This window comes from Cebus imitator, unplaced genomic scaffold, assembly GCF_001604975.1.
Source record: "Cebus imitator isolate Cc_AM_T3 unplaced genomic scaffold, Cebus_imitator-1.0 Scaffold7, whole genome shotgun sequence".
In the NCBI taxonomy this organism is placed as follows: Eukaryota; Metazoa; Chordata; class Mammalia; order Primates; family Cebidae; genus Cebus; species Cebus imitator.
Window position 1 is genome coordinate 3,136,126 of NW_016107322.1, and position 20,596 is coordinate 3,156,721.

Here is a 20,596-nt window from a genome sequence, read left to right on the forward strand (position 1 = left end):
AAAAAAAAAAAAAAAAAAGAAAGAAAGAAAGAAAGAAAAGAAAAAGAAAGAAAGAAAAAGCAACAGTTAAATAAAGAAAAGATACCTAAAGAAGTTACATAGTGAATATCCGTTTCTGTTTGTTTTTTTTGCTTATTTGGTCAAGCATTTCTTAAGTGCCATTTCTTTATTCTTATGATCTTGGTGGGGCTGTAAGAATTAGGATCGAAGATGCACATTTAATGACAATTTAATTAAGCATAATTACTGAAATGAGAAGACAAAGTATGAATATGACCAGTGAATTTATTAATAAATTTATTTGAATTATAAATACATAAAGTAGTAAGACATAGCATGAACATGACCAATAACACAATTATTTATTTCATTAACTTATAATATAAAAAATCTGTAAGAAGAATAAGTCAAAGTATGAATATAGGCCAGGTGTGGGTGACTTATTTCTGGAATCCCAGCGGTTTGGGAAGCTAAGGTGGGAGAATTGCTTGACGCCAAGAGTTGGAGACCAGCTTGGGCAACACAGCAAGGCCCCCATCTCCATTAAACATTTTGTAAAAATCATGAATATAACCAATGATGTACTTATTTCTTTTATCTGATATATATATATATATATATATATATATATATATTATATATGTGTGTGTGTATAAATAATTTAAAAATTTATTTGCAAACGGATTCAATCAATCTATAATATTAAATTATGAGCCAGATATTCTTTAAAATGGTGAATTTTTAGATTGACTAAAAGACTGCATATATAGGCCTGTATCCCTTAATTTTGTGCCAGGAATATTTCTGGAAATTAATATAAAATAGAAGAATAGGCATAAGAGTGGTGTGATGTAGCAAGGAGGAAAAGAAATGCACACACCTTTGAATCGGTTCTAGCGTGAGATTTATGTTAGCTTCAAAGAAGTTTCATGCTCAGATACACTCTGCAGGATGTACAACAAGCGAAGAACAGCTGGGCACCTACAGGGGCCCCAAATTGTTACCAACTGTGTGACACACAACTCTAGGAAAAATGCAGGTGATATGCACAGGAAAATTCAAATTAAAATTCACTTTGCAGTTTTAGAACAATTGCAAATATTTCCATGGAATAGGCAAAAAATCTAATTTTACCAACTAGACTCAAATTAATCTCATAATTTTACATTTTATTCACTATACTAATTGAAGTATCCTAGGTAAAAAACAGAAAAATGTTCACAGATTACCTAACATACAAAAATTTGTAAAAATTAAAAAAAAATTAGAAACTGTCAAAATCTAAAAAGTAACTTCATCTTGTGATTCTTTATACAGCTCTTGGGTTCTGGATAATTATCAAATTTTGTCACCCCTAGCTTTAAATATAAGTAAGATTTATATCTTTATCATTCAATAGATAACTATCTGCCTTTGTCTTAAATTGGCTGGAGGAAGTGTTTGACAGAACAACTGTTTGACCATTTTTCTATTCAATTAATTGCATTGGCACTGTCATAACTTGAAGTAGCAAAATGTATTGGGAAGCACAAAATCTCTTTATAAGTCCAATTCCTAGTGTATTTGATCAAAATTGTGTTTCTATGATGTTAAAATAGTTCCATGCAAAGTGCAAATTTTAATTACATTTAAATTACATCTTCCATGTATTATTAGATCCCCATAATTTTAGGACTCAAGGTTGTACAGTGAAGCTTAACTTTATGTTTTGTGTTTTGCAACCACCAAAACTTTCAAGCACCCTTTATATATATGTAGAATTAACCACCTGAATCTGTAACTGGGTGGTGGGACGCAGGGGCTCAGCTCCCTCCCCATCAATTGCCAAAGACGTAACGGGGCACCTAAGCAGAGCTGCAGGGGCGTTCCCTAGATGCTCCCAGTTTCCCCAATCCAATGTGCCCAGGCTCTTGGCCTTTCTTTTGCCCCAAGAATGGGAAAAGGGGCCCTGGAGGTGTGATGACGTTGGAATAAATATTGTGGACCCAAAGAGTTTTGCAGAGAGCCATTTATTAGGCAGATAGAGGAAGAGAGAGTGGGGGGGGGGAGAGAGAGAGAGAGAAAGAGAGAGAGAGAGAAAGAGAGAGAGCTCCCACGCTGCATTTGGAGGGGATCTAAGGGAGGAATCCTCACAGGTAAAGGGCAGGGGAATTTTAAACCGGAGTCATTCCTACCCCATTCATGTTCTTGTCCAATGAGAGGAGTTCTTTCAAACGTCCTCTGGAGTGATTGATCTTTGACTCTGACCCTGGATTGGTTGCTTGGGCCCACAACAGAGCCCCTCCTCCCAGGGCTTTTGGCAGGCTTTCTGAACAAAAGCAGCTCGCCTGGAATTTCTACCTAGACCGTGTGTGAGAATTTTAGATAAAGAACTTTCCTTTTGGGGGAGTGGATGGAGGTATGGCGCAGGGAAATTCCTGCCTTTGAAACGCAGGCAATTTTCCTTAACACAGTCCCTCAAATCCATGCCTTTCCAAAGTATAGGCCAGAAAATTACTTTGCATAGTTCATAGGTGTGTGAACTAGTTTTCTTTAATCTCCTCAGTGGGTGAGATTTTCAGTCAGAAGCAACAATGGAGCTCATTCTGGTAAAAGTGGGGCAGAGACATTACTCTTTCCATTTTAAAAAAAGTATTATTATTATTTTGTAGAGACAGAATCTCACTGTTAACCTGGCTGGTCTTGAACTCCTAGGCTTAAGCAATCCTCTCAATTTAGCTCCCCAAATTGCTGGGATTACAGGAATGAGCCACTGCCCAGTCAACACGCCTCTTTCAGACACAGCAGTGGCAGAGACAAAAATGCCGTTTGGTTCCCAGTAGCAAAGATGTTCTTGTAGTGGCCATGGAGTATTATTTCCAGCTAGGGAGGCTCTATAATTCTCATTACTTCATGGTGATAAGGTATATTACATAATATCATTCAATATGTTTCTTTTTTTGTTAACAAACTAAAATAGGTTTTGTTTTTTATAACTAAGAAATTAATTGAGTAGACACATCTAATAAACTTCTCTTATTATACCCAGAAAAAAAGTGGAACTGACTTTGTTTTGCCAACTTCACAGCCAGGAACAAACAAAATAAGGATTAGGATCAAGTCTTTCAAATACTAATTCAGTATATTCCCATGAAAATACCACACATAGTGTTTTTTGTTTGTTTTTAGCCAGGTACTTTAAATTTCTAAAATCTGTCAAAACAAATTTATAACGTTGTTACTTTGCTTATTTTTTCTTATTAACATAGTTAACATTGATCAAGAAATAAATTCCTTTGTGGCTTCAAAGCTGCAAAGAAAGAAATAGGCCATATTTCTTAGCAATTATGCCAGTGAAAGCTCATCAGACTTACAATCATTTGCTACATAAAGAAGGAGGCTAGGTTTGCCTATCTATTCAATAGACTGATAGGGGAAGGGGGGATTATCTACTTTCCATTACTCTCTGGGCCTTTAAAAAAGGTTGTAGTAAAATGATCCAAAAAAATGTTTCCTTTGGGTCCACAGTTACTACACTTTAAAGCTATTATTTCTTTAAAGAGAAATGATGAACTACAGGACATTTTTATAGGCACAAATTGTCCTTCTCAATAAAATGTGACTTGCTCCCTTGACCCGAAGGTCAGTTGTCTTGGGTCTTTTTAAAGCTATGGATGAATGAATTTTTGAACTAAGAATCATATTATGGTAAGCATCTTTCTCCTTGAATACTTCTCATTCAGCTCTCAGCTCTCTAATTCAAAAAATATTAGATTAGTAACACTCAAAATTCTCAAAGGTTATAGCTGAATATGTGAAGAAAAATGATCTTAAACATAGCTAAGCACTTAGCCACCTATCAAAATTAACACTTGAACTGCTCTGAGAAGCAAAATGACTGTTCCCCCACTCTTTAAAGCAAGTAATATAACTCACAGGGGAGACATGATTAAAGAAATCACATATATCATGGGCATAGCAGTCCAAAATGTCTTTTCAGGATTGCCCCCAAAGTATATACTGCAAGAATTTATTATTCAGATTTAAGTCACAGGAAATGTAGCTTTTGCCTTTTACCTTTTAAAGCATAATTCATAACATTTTTATATCTACAATATTCAGGATTGTTTTATCTAATTTCTTAGTTTATTAGTTGTTTCTTTTATAAATATTTACCACAACTGTGCTGCTTAAATTGCTATGTTAGCAACTAGGGGATCTAAGTGAAGTGATATAGACAAAGACCGTTTATTCATGAATCTTGTATTACAGTGAAGAACAACAAAATTGAAAACATATATATATATAATACGATGATTATAGTTGGAGACAGGCAACATGGAAACAAATAAATGTGCACCTAGTATAGGTCATTGTATTTAAACAAAACTTCCATTTAGATGTAATGTTTGAACTAAGTTGCAAATCGTGAATGAGTTTTAGCTGGATAAAAAGATAGGGAAAATGTTTTATGAAAAGGACACAAATTGTACTTAATCTTAGGCACAACTTTGAAATCTGGTAAATTGATTTTATAACGTGACAAGTCATGTGGCTTTTACTTTTCCTGGCTTATTTCCTATTATTTATTTCATTGTAGTAACTTTTTTTTTTTTTTCATTCTTCCTTTTAAATATTTCTGAAATCCTGTTACTTTTCCTTCTCCAATGCCATTGTTTCAGTGAAGAATATACGATTTCTTGCTGGAATTACTGTATCAATCTTCTAGTGGATCTCTCCATCCCAAGCTTTCAGCTCCTGGTTACATCTCCTTCTCCATTCTCAGTTCATCTTTTACACTGCTACAAGTGGAAATATTTTAAGAACATATTGACATGATCAATGTTCACCATTGCTTAAAATGCCTCAACATCACCCCAAACATATTAGGTTAAAATTTAAAGACCTTACTACAAGGGACTTGGGCATAGTTTGTGACTACCAAATACATGTTAAGCTCTTTTTTTATGTTTGGAAAATTAACAAAGGTTTTTTGTTTGTTTGTTTTGAGAGGGAGTTTTGCTTTTGTCACTCAGGATAGAGTACAGTGGCATGATCTCGGCTCACTGCAACCTCAAACTCCTGGGTTCAAGCAATTCTCCTGCCTCAGCCTCCTCAGTAGCTGGGATTACAGGCACATGCCATCATAACTGGCTGATTTTTGTATTTTTAGTAGAGATGGGGTTTCTCCCTGTTGGTCAGGCTGGTCTTGAATTCTTGACCTTGTGATATGCTTGCCTCGGCCTTCCAAAGTACTGGGATTACAGGTGTGAGCCACCATGCCGTCTACAAAAAATTAACAAAAGTTTTTATGATGTGGCCCTTTCCTGCTTTCTTATTTAATATCACGCAATAAGCTCCTTCTTTTTTCCACCCCTGAGAACCAATTTTAGTAATCTCTAGACACACTATATTTTGATCCATCTTCCTTTCATTTCTTCTTGAAAAATGTAATGGGTTTTTTCACATTTAGTTGTCACCTTCTATAGTAACTATGGATCTATTTATTTCCTCTGTATTATACTTACCCTAATTCTCTTCATTTCATCATTTAGAAATAATACTTGGCCAGGCATGGTGGCTCAGGCCTGTAATATCAGAACTTTGGGAGGTCAAGGGAGGCGGATCACCTGAGGTCAGGAGTTCGAGACCAGCCTGGCCAATATGGTGAAACCCCATCTCTACTAAAAATACAAGATTAGTAGGGCATGGTGGCACATTCTTGTAATCCTAGCTACTTGGGAGGCTGAAGTAGGAGAATTGCTTGAACTTGGGAGGTGGAACTTACTGTGAGCTGAGATCATGCCACTGCACTGCAGCCTGGGCAACAAGAGCGAGACTCCATCTCAAAAATAAATAAATAAATAAAACAATGGTTTGTATTTTCACATATTGTTCACTGAGCACAGGACTGTTCTGTTCTTCCTATTTGTATCTTATCACCAAGAAGTCTGTAAATTTGTTAGCATTCAATAAAAAATGGTGAAATAAATAAATGTCTTAGTATGTCACTAGTATTTTTTAAAGTCAAACGTATGTATTCTAAAAAATTATAAATTTTCAACAATAACACTTTGGAAGGCTTGCTAGCCATAATTATTTAGACAAGCATACATTGGAAATTCTGGAGTTTTGGTTTCAGCCCACTGCAATAAAGTATTGCTATACAGTGAGTCACACAAATTTATTAGCCTTCCAATGTATATAGAAGTTATACTTACAGTATACTGTAGTCTATTAAGTACACAATAGCATCATATCTAAATAAAAAAACATTTACACATCAAATAAAAACTTAAAAATACTTTACTGCTAAATATACTAACAATCAGCTAAGCCTTCAGTGAGTCATAATCTTTTTGCTGGTGAAGGATTTTGTTTTAATATTGGTGGCTTCTGACTGATAATGGTGGAGGTTGCTGAAGATTGAGGAGGTCCTGGAAATTTCTTAAAATAATAAAACAATAAAGTTTGCTGCACCAATTGACTCTTCTTTTCACGAAAGATTTATCTGTAGGATGTCATGTTATTTGATAGCATTTTACCCACAGTAGAACTTCTTTAAAAATTTTCAGTCAATTCTCCCAAGCCCTGCCTCTCCCATATAAACTAAATTTCTGTAATAATCTAAATCCTTTGTTGTCACTTCAACAGTGTTCACATCACTTTTATCAAAAGCAAGAAACCACTTTCTTTGCTCATCCATATCAATTTACACTTTATCATGAGGGTAAAGTTATTAGGTCATTTCTTTAGGCTCCACTTCTTTTTTTTTTTTTTTTTTTTTTTTTGGCAGGCATGTGGGGTGCAGGCAGGGGACAGAGTCTCACTCTGTCACTCAGGCTAAAGTGTAATGGTACGATCTCTAGTCACTGCAACCTCCGCCTCCCGGGTTCAAGTGATTCTCCCACCTCAGGCCCCTGAGTAGCTGGGATTACAGGTGTGTGCCACCACGCCTGGATAATTTTTATATTTTTTGTAGAGATGAGGTCTTGCTATGCTGCCCAGGCTGGTCTTGAATCCTGACCTCAAGTGATCTGCCCATCTCGGTCTCCCAAAGTGCTAGGATTACAGGTGTGAGCCACTGTGTTGGCCCAGCTTCTGCACCTAATTCTAGTTCTCTTGCTAATTTTTACCTCATCTGTAGTTTCTTCTACTCCTGAAGTCTTGAATCCTTCAAAGTCATTAATAAGGCTTGGAATCAACTTTTTCCAAATTCCTATTAATGTTGATATTTGGACCTCCTTTCATGAATTATGAATGTTATTAATAACACCTAGAGTCGTGATTTTTTTCCAGAAAGCTTTAAATGGACTTTATTAGATCCATTAAAAGAATCACTATCTATGGCAGTGACAGCCTTACAAAATGTGTTTTTTGAATAATAAGACATATACACCATGGAATACTACGTAGCTGTAAAAAAGAATGAGATCATGTCCTTTGCAGGGACATGGATGGAGCTGGAGACTATCATCCTTAGCAAACTGACAAAACAATGAAAAACCAAATACTGCATATTCTTACTTATAAGTGGGAGCTAAATGATGAAAACACATGGACACACAGAGTGGAACAAAACGCACTGGGGCCTTTCAGAAGGCGGAAGTTGGGAGGTGGAAGGGGATCAAGAAAAATAACTAATGGGTACTACGCTTAATACCCGAGTGATGAAATAATGTGTACAACAAAGTCCTATGACTTCAGTTCACCTATGTTACAAACCTGTATTTGTATCCCTGAACTTAAAATAGAAGTTAAAAGAATTTTTAATAATTAAGTTTTTAACAATTTTATACTTAAAGACTTGAAATTTGACATTACTTCTTAATTCGTGAGCTGTAGAATGGAGGTTGTATTAGCAGGCACGAAAACAAAATTGATTTCCTTGTACATCTCCATCAAGATGAGGTGGATGACCAGGTACATTTTGGGTGACCAGGTACATTGTCAGTGAGCAGTAATATTTCGAAAGGATTTTTTGTTTCTGAGCAGTAGGCCTCAACAATGGGCATAAAATAATTAGTAAATCATGCTATAAGCAAATGTACTGTCATCCAAGCTTTGTTCTATTTAATAAGCACAGGCAAAATATATTTTAGCGTAATCCCTAAAAGCCCTAGGATTTTTCACAATAGTAAATGAGCATTGGCTGATTTAGCCCCTAAGTAAAGAGTCAGTCTGTTTTTTTTAAGCATTAAAGCCAGATGTCAACTTATTTTCTTTAGCTAGAAAGTCCTAGATGGCATCTTCTTCCCATAGAAGGCTGTTTTGTCCACATTAAATATCTGAATTTAGTGTAGCCACCATTATCAATGATCTTAGCTAGATGGCCTGGGTAACTTACTGCAGAGCTTCTATACCAGCATTTGGTAATTCATCTTGTATTCTATGTTATAGAAATCACTTACTTTCTTAAAACTTAAGAACCAACCTCTGCTAGCTTCCAACTGTTCTTCTAAAGCTTTCTTACCTCTTTGGAATTTCACAGAATTGAAGAGAGTTAGGGTCTTACTCCAGATTAGGCTTCAGTTTATGGGAATGTTGTGGCTGGTTTTATCTCCTATCCAGACACCTGAAATGTTTCTCCATATCAACATAAGGCTGTTTATTTTTATTTTATTATTTCTGTGTTCACTAGAGTAGCACATTTATTTTCTTTCTTTCTTTCTTTCTTTCTTTTTTTTTACATTTACAACTTGGGTCTTTGGCACAAAAGGCATAGCTTTTGACCTGTCTTAATTTTGGCATGCCTTCATCACTAAGCTTTAGTCATTTCTAGTTTGTGATTTCGAGTGAGAGATGTATGACTCTTGCTTACACTTGAACACTTGGAGATGGATGTAGGGTCCTTAATTAGCCTAATTTTAATATTATTGTGTCTTGTGGAATTGGGAATTCTGAGGAGAGAAAAAGACATAGGGAAACAGTCAAATTTCTGGAGCAGTCAAAACACACATAACATTTGTAAGTTAACTTTGCCATCTTATATGGGCATAGTTCATGGCTCCCCTAAAAAATTACATTAGGAAGAACTAAGATCATTGATCACGTATCACCATAAAAGGCATAATAGTAATGAAAAGGTTTTAAATATTGCAATACATACCACAATGTAACAGAGAGACATGAAATAAGCACATGCTGTTTGAAAAATTGTGCTGTTTGACTTGCTCTATTCAGGGTTGTCAAAAACTTTGGATTTGTAAAAAACACAATTATCTGATAAATACAACAAAGTAAACTGCCATAAAACGAAGGATGTATGTAATTTAAATTTATACATAGGATGTAATATATAACATTTTATTCTTAAAACAATAACTATACAGATTTTAATGATATCAAATACTTGCACACTTTTCCTATGAGGTAAGAGTTTAATGTGTACATTGAACTTTTGAAATATTATTTTGCAACAACCTCAAATGCATGGAATACACATCACAAATATGAATCAGGCAGACCAGTTTATACACCATGCTCGGCATGTACACAACTGAATTGTTAAATAATTTATATCTACAGCTAGCTGATGAAAATAACTGGCAAAAGAATGCTGTTTTCCACCTCAGCTTGCAACTACTGATGCAAATGAAAGAATTTTTGAGGCAAGAGACTGGCAATATTTCCCTTTTCATTTAGAGTGTCTCTGCCTTCCCTCGCCTCCATTTTTATATTCCTTCTAGATCTTGTTTTTAAATGCAAAACAAAATCAACTTAAAAGTAGTACCTGAAGGTTTTATAATCTTGGGATTTTTTGTAATATATAAAATTCAGTTGATATACGTGTGCGTGTGTGTGTGTGTGCGCGCGTGCGTGCGTGTGTAAACCAGAAGATATTTCACCATTACTTTTTTCATTCTCTTTATAGTATTTTTGGCACAAGGATACATCCAATACTTGTTAATTGAATTTGTTAGGCTTACATATATTTCTTATATTGTCAGAAATATGTTTAATTCCTATTTAAGAGATTCTGATACAACTTAGCTTGTTCCCAAGCTCTGTTCAGAGAATACCTATTTACTTGATATTAGGGACATTTCTGCAGAGAAGTAGGTCTGTCTTAATTCATAAATCAGCGTGAAGGGCACAGTGGGGAATACAGTCAAAAAAATTTAAGATGGTAGATTTCCACTTTTAAACACCATAAAATATAGGGTCTACACTTAAACTCATTAAACTCAAATGCAAACAAATGAACAAAAACATCAGAGCAAAATTATAAAGTAATAGTCTTCAGACAGTAGATAACAAGGTTCATTCTGTGAACCTCAAGAGAAGAACTTGAGTTTGGGAGGCACTGCAGCTTTCTCAGATGTCTGCCTGCAGACACATTTTGGCTCCTGGAAAATAAAACAGTGTTCTCAGATGAGATCAGGCACATTTGGGTGGTATGGCCTTAGACTAAAACAGTGATGTCAGAGACAGCCTACTAATATCTTTAGTTGAGATGACAGGAATGAACATTTAGGAAGGCTGTAGTGACTGAATGTTAGAGGAAGAAGTTCTAAAAAGATAAAATATACCCAAAAATGTTTCAGATATCTTCATAGAGGTCCTCTTGTATATTTTTTGAAGACTAAGTTCTGTGTATGTATGGTGAAATTCTATAAGGTCAGGTAAAAATGACAGGGAAACTACAAATTGAGTAATTCTCAAAGATTACAGAGAGCATGAATTATTAACAGCTATCCCCCATAAAAAAAGAAAGAAAAGTAAAAACAATGGATGATATATTTGTAAATCAGTTCCTGGATAAATCACTACATGATAGCACATTTTCATCTTATGACTGACTTCATCACTGTATGTTGGAGAGAAGTGTAGCATAGATTTGGCTGCGTTTTTCATTTGCCACTGTGGATTGAACTTTTTTAAAATCAACATTTCCTTACTACCCAGCATTCAGGATCCAATATCCAAAACCAAACTCAAACTCTGAATTCCATCCTTCTATCCTCGTTCCTCTCATCATTTGATTAAACATAGAAAAGTACTCCTTTGGCATTTCGACTTAAATATATAAGCATCTCAAATTTAGCAGTAACAAAAACAAATGTAAGATGTGTGGCATGGTCCTCACACTTTCTACTTTTTCCTCATGAGTTAATGGAGACTTCATCTTTCAATTTTTTAGACCCAGAATCAGGACTCATTCCTGTCTCTACTTTTTCCCTCACATCTCACATCCAATCTATTAGCAAATTCTCTTGATTTTATCTTTAAAATATATCTGGAATCTAACACATTTCCACATTTGGTCTACTACCACCCTGACCAAATGGGGCTCTTGTCTTTCCTAAAAATGTTGTAATTTTAAGATAAGTTTTCATTTTTTCTTTTAGTCAGTCAGCTCAATGATATATTATGTATTGGGTTACTTCTATAAACAGTAGCAAGCCATGGACATGACAGATACTCTTATTTAGCTATATCTACCCATTTCCCGATGACTTCACACAAAATACAATGCTTATGCAGTATAAATCTAAAGGCAATAATGATAATAGAGTCACTGGAATTTGGCGATATAATTAACAAGTAATAGAAACAGTAAATTTTGACTCATTATTCATTCTTTCATTCATTAAAAATTTATTGCCCTCTCTTGTGTGCCAGCCTGTATGTTGAGTACTGAGATCCAGCATAAAACAGTAGACTTGTTTCCTGCATAAACCTGGAGTCTTCTGAGGATTACAGACATTAGATCAACAACCAAAGAAAATAATTATTTAAATGATTATTCAGAAAAATGTAGAGTCCTGTGGAAATACACCAGTGAAATAGAATATGCACAGAATGTGATACACTGTACAAGGTAAGTGTGTCAAAACCATGAATTTGAACTGTGACTAGTATATGACAAAGCTAGAGAGATTGGAATTGTGTTTCTAAGATAAATAATTACTTTGTAACTTGCAAACAAAAAAAATCCATCAATGGATCAATCAAAACAGCAGTGCTGTCAAATTATGTAATATAGCTGTAACTAAAATGTATATATTTTTGTACATAATCACAGGAAACATAACTTATAGTCAATTATGCTAACATACTTTCCCACTTAAAAAATGTGGTATGAAAGTATTTTGAAAGTTCAATATCAAGTAGATAGTTTGTCAGGTGTTTTTACACCACATGGAATAAATCTTGTCTTTGCTAGACAAGAATATGTGTGCTAGTTCTTTTGTGTTTTGACTTTTACGTTTGAGGCAGAAGTGCCACTGAAATCAGCTTCTGACTAGGGGAGATAAAATAAACTCTCCAAAGAGCTAAGCCTGTCAAAGTAGATGAAAAAAACATCTCTCTCGGATGCTCAAATAATAGATGCTGCATACATAAGTAAAATTCAAGAAAGCTTCAGTTCTTCTCACATTTAAATTAACTTTTCTTGTTCAAGCCAATGCTGGATTTTAGCATCTTTACTTAGTCTCCCTGGACAGGAAAAATGTATTTGGATATATAAATATTAGAGTTTTCATTGATATGACACTGAATTTCTTTTTACCATAACAAGGTGGATTCTGGATTCTGGTAGAAAAGAGAGGAATGAAGAATACTCAGGACTTGGTTGCTATGGAAACCAGCAATGTCATTTCCTCATGATTAGACATTGAACTGATTTTTTTTTAAATGCAGGAACATATATCCTGATTTTTGTTACTGATAAGCTAATAATCTACCATATTATTCTTTTTCATTGAATTCCAATTGCTTTATCCAATGAGTCTCTGAATTACCATCACTTATATATTGAATAAACTAAATTCATTTTGTTGGTCAGTTGTGTGAAAAAAAAAAAAAAAACTGGGTTGACAATGAAGCCCAATGTTGTATCAGAAATCTCTTTTAAGAAAGAGATGACATGAAAGTTTTTTTCTTCAAGCAAGTGGTTTCTGGTTATTGTATCTAATTTGCATATTCCTATATGTGGACCTGCACGTGGATGTGTATAATGTATGCAATAAGGTGCATTTCTAGAAATACGTACTTTTAGAAAACTATTAAGCCAATGAGCCAATAATATCAAGATCCTTGAACACCAATATATAACAATACAAAGCCCTGCTATTAGGTCGTTATTGACATTGTTACCTGAAAATGAACAGAGAGGATCTCCCTACAAATAAGATTATGTGTATTTCATTTTAACACAGATAATAATAAGAAAAAAATTGTAACAGTTAAATGAATTTTATACATTAGAAAACATTTTACACTTAGTCTTTGAAATGTGGAATATAAATAATGCAGACTCTTGGAAAATGTTGATTTCATCAATAAATTTGAAAGTGTTTTTTCCCCCCTCCATAAATTTTTTTCTCAGGTTCAGGACATAAAATGTACATCCACTTACTTCCATATAGTATTTCTTTTTACTTGGTCACACATTTTCAAATCTATCCTGAAGTATGTGCCACAAAAAACTGCTTGGCTGTAGATTTTTATGTAAATCTGAACATGTTTAAAAATAATTTCCAGACACAAACAAACTTGCTTCTAGTTAATATATTTCTTATTTATTGTCTACAAATTTAATATGTATTTAATTACAATGATGTTAAATAAAGTCAAAGTAGAATGAAATAGGAAGTCTTTGCTTTTGCTGTTTTATTTTAAAATATTCATATTAATACTTGTGTAGGAAAGAAACTAAATATTACAAGATTACTTTAAGAAATTATCTTTTTTATCATACCTTCCTTTCTTAATCTTGCTCCCAAATGACAAACTCTTTGGTAGTTTCTACTTCTAGTTTGAATACAAGTTCTAGCTGGTCTGCATCTATATCTCATTTCATGTTTCATCTTGAGTCTGAAAGTGGGTAAAAGCACGTGTGTAGTGGACAAAAGAAAGTCAAAGGTATTCCTGTTCTTTATCTTAGTAAAGACATTAATCTCCCAATCTAGAAACTTGATTGTCATTCAAAATTCTACTTTCTCCCTCCCCACATCCATTCCATGACTAAGTTATGTTTTATTCAAATCCGTTTGTCCTTTCTTCATTCTTGAATCAATGTCAGAGATTGGAAATTAATTTTTTTCTCTTTCAGATTATCACAATAGTAATCTATTTTTCATCTTGCTAGTTTTAATCATTTTTTATATTTTATCCAGGTGACTGCCAGGGTAATCTGTCTAAAGTAAAAATCTTACCTGTAACAACCTGATTAAAGTATTTTACTTTCTCCCCCAAAATTGTTATTCAGCTTTCAATATTTTAGTATTTGGTGGAAGAGAAAAAAAATTAAATCTCCAGGGTAGAGGGTAAAGTATGACGTTGTTTTTCCCATTTGTCTTTGAGCAAGTAATTATGTGTGTGTGTGTGTGTGTGTGCACGCGCGTGTGTCTAGCTTATTCTGCAGATTTCTCCATGTCAGAATTTGGGGGGAAATACTGTAATCTACAAAAAGTCATACCTTTTTTAGCTCGCCCTTCTTTTTCAGGATTGTTACCTCTCCAGCTTCATCTTTTCTAATTTCCTACTTTATATTGTACTTAAAGTTTTAGTTTCTAATACAAGTTCAGTGGAATTCATAAAGTTAATTCATTTTACACAAAATTATCTTATGCTTAGAAACTTTGTGCTTTGTGGTTAAATACACTAAATAAATAAATGGATAAATAAATACATGCCACATGTTTTCCCCTTCCCTGAATGCATGCCACTTTTAATGAGACTTTTCAGTTCCTTTGATTAAGAGGTAGCGCTATTTATTATCCCTGAGTCTAGGCTAGCCAATGCTTTGGTCAGCATGTGTAAGTGGCATTATACCAAGCCTAGGCTTGATTAGGCTTTGATTCCGTTATCCCTCTTAAATACTTGCCAAGCCTTTATGTGAACAAACTTAGGATAGTCCCCCTATAATGTTGACAGGCATGAGGCCGAGTCTCCTCTACCATCCCTTTGCCTCAAGGGGCTAGCCAACTCCTCAGAGGCAGAGCTGACCAGAACCCTGTAAATGCATGTGGCAGTTCAGTTAAGAGCAGAAGAATCAGAAAGCTAAGCCAATTCTAAATTGTCAAATGGAAATTGTCAATAAAATGAATTGAGGTCTACAAAATTAGAGCAACCATAAAGGGCTACTTTATAAGTACTAAGTTGGGAGGTCTGTTACATAGAAATAGCTAAACAATATCCCCGTGTACTTCCCTTTGACTACCACATTTATTCCACACTTTTTCATGTAACAAACTCTTTCTAAGACTCAATTAGGAAAACTTTCACTAGAAAGATCTGATGTGGCCACACTATTCTGGGCCCAGTGTATCCATTCATACTATTATATACAGAGTTATACCATTACAATAAAAGTATGTTTATATTCTGTATTCCTCCAGATGATGTTTCTGAAGGACATAAACTGTTATTAATATGATTAGTCCTTTTATCTACAAAATTCCCTGCTCATAATGGAATCTTAGTATTTGATAAACTTAACTGAGGATACTGTCATTATTTTTCCTACAGTTTTATTATAACAGGCAAATACAGCACAGCCATTTGTTTATATCCTCAGATTAATTTTTATTCATACACATTCCCTGACAGCCAAAAGTTTCTAGTGAATATATTTTATAAATGCATTATTCATTGTGTTAGATAACACTTAAGTCATAAAGCACAATTTTACATCTGAAATTCTCCTTGGAGACCATGTGCCTCCAAACTTAACATTTCCTACAACCTAGAAATAGATGCTTATATCTCTAATTCACAGAGAAAAACTAAAGGCCATGAAAAAAGATGTCCTTTAACTTACTTCAATAGAACCTCCAATTGAATAAATATTTATTATCATTCTTTGCTTTCTCTCTTAACTCAATGGTGAAATCTCCGTTCTCCCACTGAGGATCATTTTGTCTTCTTTGACGGTGTACCTCATTTTTTCTGCTGCCTTCTTTAAGGTTCCCACTCATTTGTGGTACTTATGCTATATTAATTTTATTCAAGATAAATCCCTTTCCTCCAAACAATATGATTTTTTTGGCCTGATGCCATTTATTTAATGCTGATTACATCGTTACTCATAATACTGCATCATCTATACTAGTCATTAAAAGTGGCATCAAATGACTCCATCACAAATCATTACTGTGCTTTGTTGATGGTAATCACCAATGCAAGTATCACCGAGAGTATGCAGGAAAATGTTGAAGATGGTTTGTCTTCTGGTTATGTTAAATTTGCTATTTAAATTTGACAACACAAATCTGAGCAGCTCATCTCACAGCCATATCTGTCCTTGAGTTGTTTAGCCCAAAATTACTTTATTTTTAGAGTATAATCTCTTTCAGTGTTGAGGTATCCTTGGAGAAGATAGGTGGGGGCCCAATGATAAATACAGGAAAGGAATTTCATCTGCATAATGAATGCCTATCCTTTGTCCAGCATACCTTAATATCTACCCAGTAGATCATGATGTCACCACAGAACCCCATAAATTAGAGGCAAGAAAGGACATTAATTGGAAGGACTGGAGTGTTGACGAGCAAGACATGGTCTCAAAGCCTTCAGAAGAAACAAGCACAGCCATCCCTGGAGGGAAGACTGACATTGAAAAGGCATTTGCAGTAAGAGTTGAGGTAACCTCTCTGGGTTGCAGTGGCAGATGGGGAGAGGCACAGGGTAAAGGATGCCTGTTGCTACCCTTGCAGCCCTCTTATGCTGTAGACAACAGTATGGTTGGAACACTGACGGATCAGAGCTAAATCACAGCTTACACATGTGACTCATGTTCAAGGCTCAGAATTGAACCATTGGTAGATCAGAATCCTGAACATTTCCTGATTCTGATTTAGATGAGAGTCACCCCAAATCAGCATGTCAGCATCATCCCAGCGATTAATCTCATGTGATCCCAGGAAGAAATTCTTTGCCAGCTACACTGGCCACACTAGCTAGGAAAATAAACTATTTTCCAAACCAACACTCTGGACCTAGCCTGGACATCTAGCCCAGGAACAACATTGTATACATGAGTATCAGGTATCCTTGGGGCATCCTGTGAACCATATGTACAGGGGAAGTCTAGGGATTGGGAAGAGGATCAAAAAGCATCACAGTGGGGCCCAGGGTATACATGGATCCAGGTCCTGGTCCCTGTTTGTTTTTTTTTAAATCTATTGTTAAAATATATTTAGAGACTAATTAAATAATATACTTAAATTATTATTATCACGGTCCTCTTATATCATTCAAAGACAGGCGTTTCTTGATTTGCTTAAATGTAGGATTTATATAAGATTATTGCAAGAGTATAGTAATTTCTACGGTCTTCTCCTGAAATTTCCTCATTTTAGTTTATGATGATAATAACCAGAAATCCTTCCTTTTCTTTACATGGAGTCCCGTGCTAAGAACTGCCTTATAGACCTTAAGTTGATGTGGTCACCAAATGTAGGCCCTAGGCAGAATGGATTTCATGACCTACCTGCCAGGTGATACTACAACTCTTAGAGTGAGAGGAAGGTGGAAAGAGGCTTATTACGTTGTTTCAAGTGACATTTAACCTCTAGAGTTTTCTGATGAGAGAGTGGTGTTGTTTGGCTGTGTCCCACCCAAATCTCATCTTGAATTGTAGCTTCCATAATCCCGACATGTTGTGGGAGGGACTTGGTGGGAGATAATTGAATCATGGGGGCAGTTTTCCCCACACTGTTATTGTAGTGAGTAAGTCTCACAAGATCTGATGGTTTTATAAGGGGAAACCCCTTTCACCTGGTTCTCTCATTCTCTCTTGTCTGCTGCCATGTAAGACATGCCTTTTGCTTGCTGCCACGGTTGCAAGGCCTCTGGAGCTATGTGGAACTGAGTCCACTAAACCTCTTTTTCTTTTCAGGTATGTCTTTATCAGCAGCAAGAAATACAGTAAATTCATACTGGTAGAGCGGGGTGCTGCTATGAAAATACCCCAAATGTGGAAACGATTTTGGAACTGGACAGCAGGCAGAAGTTGGAACTGTTTGGAGGGCTAAGAAGAAGACAGAGAAATGTGGGGAAGTTTGGAACTTCCTAGAGACTTGTTGAATGTTGATAATGACATGGACAATGAAATCCAAGCTGAGGTCGTCTCAGATGGCGATGAGGAACTTGTTGGGAACTGGAGCAAAGGGGACTCTTGCTATGTTTTAGCAAAGAGGCTGGTGGCATTTTATCCCTGTCCTAGAGATTTGTGAAGCTTTGGACTTAAAGGAGATGACTTAGAATATCTAGCAGAAGAAATTTTAGGTGACTTGGATGCTGTTTAAAACATTCAGTTTTAAAAGAGAAAAGAGCATAAAAGCTCAAAAAATGTGCAGCCTGATGATGCAATAGAAAAGAAAAACCCATTTTCTGAGAAGAAATTCAAGCCTGCTACAGGAATTTGCATAAGGAATGAGGAGCCAAATGAGATTTGCCAAGACAAGGGGGAAAGATGTCTCTAGGGCATGTCAGGGACCTCTGTGGCCATCACTGGCATCACGGGCCTGGAGGCCTAGGAGGAAAATATGGTTTCGTGTGCTGCCTAGGGACTTGGCGCTCTGCATCCCAGCTGCCCTAGCCATTGCTAAAAGGGGCCAAGGAATACAACTTGGGCAGTGGTTTTGGAGGGTGCGAGTCCAACCCATTGGCAACTTGTATGTGGTGTTGAGCCTGAAGGTGCACAGAGGTCAAGAACTGAGGTTTGGAAACCTCTGCTTAGATTTCAGAGGATGTATGGAAACCTCTGGATCTCCAGGCACAAGTTTGCTGCAGGGGCAGGACCCTCATAGAGAACCTCTGCTAGGGCAGTGTAGAAAGGAAGGAAATGTGGGGTTGAATCCCCCAGAGTCCCTACTGGACACTGTCTAGTGGAAGAGGGTAATGGTCCTCCAGACCCCAGAACGGTAGATCCACCAACAACTTGCACGATGCACCTGAAAACGCCACAGATACTCAATTGTAGCCCATGAAAGCAGCCAGAAGTGGGGTTGTACCCTGTAAAGCTACAGGGGTGGAGCTGCCCAAAACCATGGGAACCCACCTCTTGCATTAGTGTTACCTGAATGTGTAACATTTTGGAAATTTAAGATTAATTTAAGGATCTTTATGCTCTGAGGATACAAATTCTAAAAATCACTTCTCATGCTGCTATGGTGGCTTCTCTTGAGAGCAATCTAAGATATTGGATGCCATCTTTCTGAAGATGTCTGAGTCCACAGGTAAGAACACCCAATCTTGCAGCTGCCATTTTGTTTACTCTGTATTCTTTCAAATACAAAAACATGATTTGTGGCTGGGTGCAGTGACTCACGCCTATAATCCCAGCACTTTAGGAGGCTGAGGTGGATGGATCACGAGGTCAGGAGTTCAAGACCAGCCTGTCCAACATGGTGAAACTGAGTCTCTACTAAAAATTTAAAGGCACAATGACAAGCACCTGTAATCCCAACTACTCTGGAGGCTGAGGTGGGAGAATCACTTGAACCTGGGTGGCAGAGGTTGCAGTGAACCAAGATTGTGCCACTGTACTCCAGCCTGGGCGACCGAGTGAGACTCCATTTCAAAAAAAAAAAAAAAAAGATTAATTTACTAAAACTATATATATTTTTTCATTTATTTATTTTATTGCATTTTAGGTTTTGGGGTACATGTGAAGAACATGCAAGATTGTTGCATAGGTACACATGTGGCAGTGTGATTTGCTGCCTTCTTCCCCATCACCTATATCTGGCATCTCTCCCCTTGCTCTCTCTCCCAAAACTATATAATTTTTTAAAAAATTGTGGTGCATAAGCGATATTGCCAAAACCTCGCAGTCTCCTTTTCCTGCAAACCTGTAGAACCTGAAATGTTCAGGCTATGATCACTAGTATTGTAAGAGCTCCACTAAGCTGCATGTTGTATTCTTTCTAAATTAAGTATCTTAAAGTAGTACAATATGACAGCCATGATCTATATATAACCATAGAAATGTAAAATCATACTGAAACCGATGGGCCCCCTCTTAATGCTTAAGATCTATTCACGATAGCAAAGACATGGAAGCAAACTAAATACCCATCAATGATAGACTGGATAAAGAAAACGTGGTACAAAACCATGGCGTACTATGCAGCCTTAATAAAATGATATCATGCCCTTTGCAGGAACATAGAAGGAGCTAGAGGTCCTTATCCTTAGCAAACTGATGTGGGGACAGAAAACCAATACTTCATATTCTCATGTTTAAGTGGTGAGCTAAACAATGAGATCCCATGGACATTTAGAGGGGAATAACACACACTGGGGTTTTTCGGAGGATGGAGGGTGGAAGGGGGAAGCAGATCAGGCAAAATAACTAATTGGGAGTAAATCACTCCTCAGCAAATGCAAAAGAACGGAAATCGTAACAAACAGTCTCTCCGACCACGTGCAATCAAGTTAGAACTCAGAATTCAAAAACTAACCCGGAACTGCACAGCTTCATGGAAACTGAACAACTTGCTCTTGAATGTTGACTGGATAAACAATGAAATGAAGACAGGAATAAAGATGTTCTTCGAAACCAACGAGAATGAAGACACAACATACCAGAATCTCTGGGACACATTTAAAGCAGTCTCTAGAGGAAAATATATAGCAATAAGTGCCCACATGAGAAGCAAGG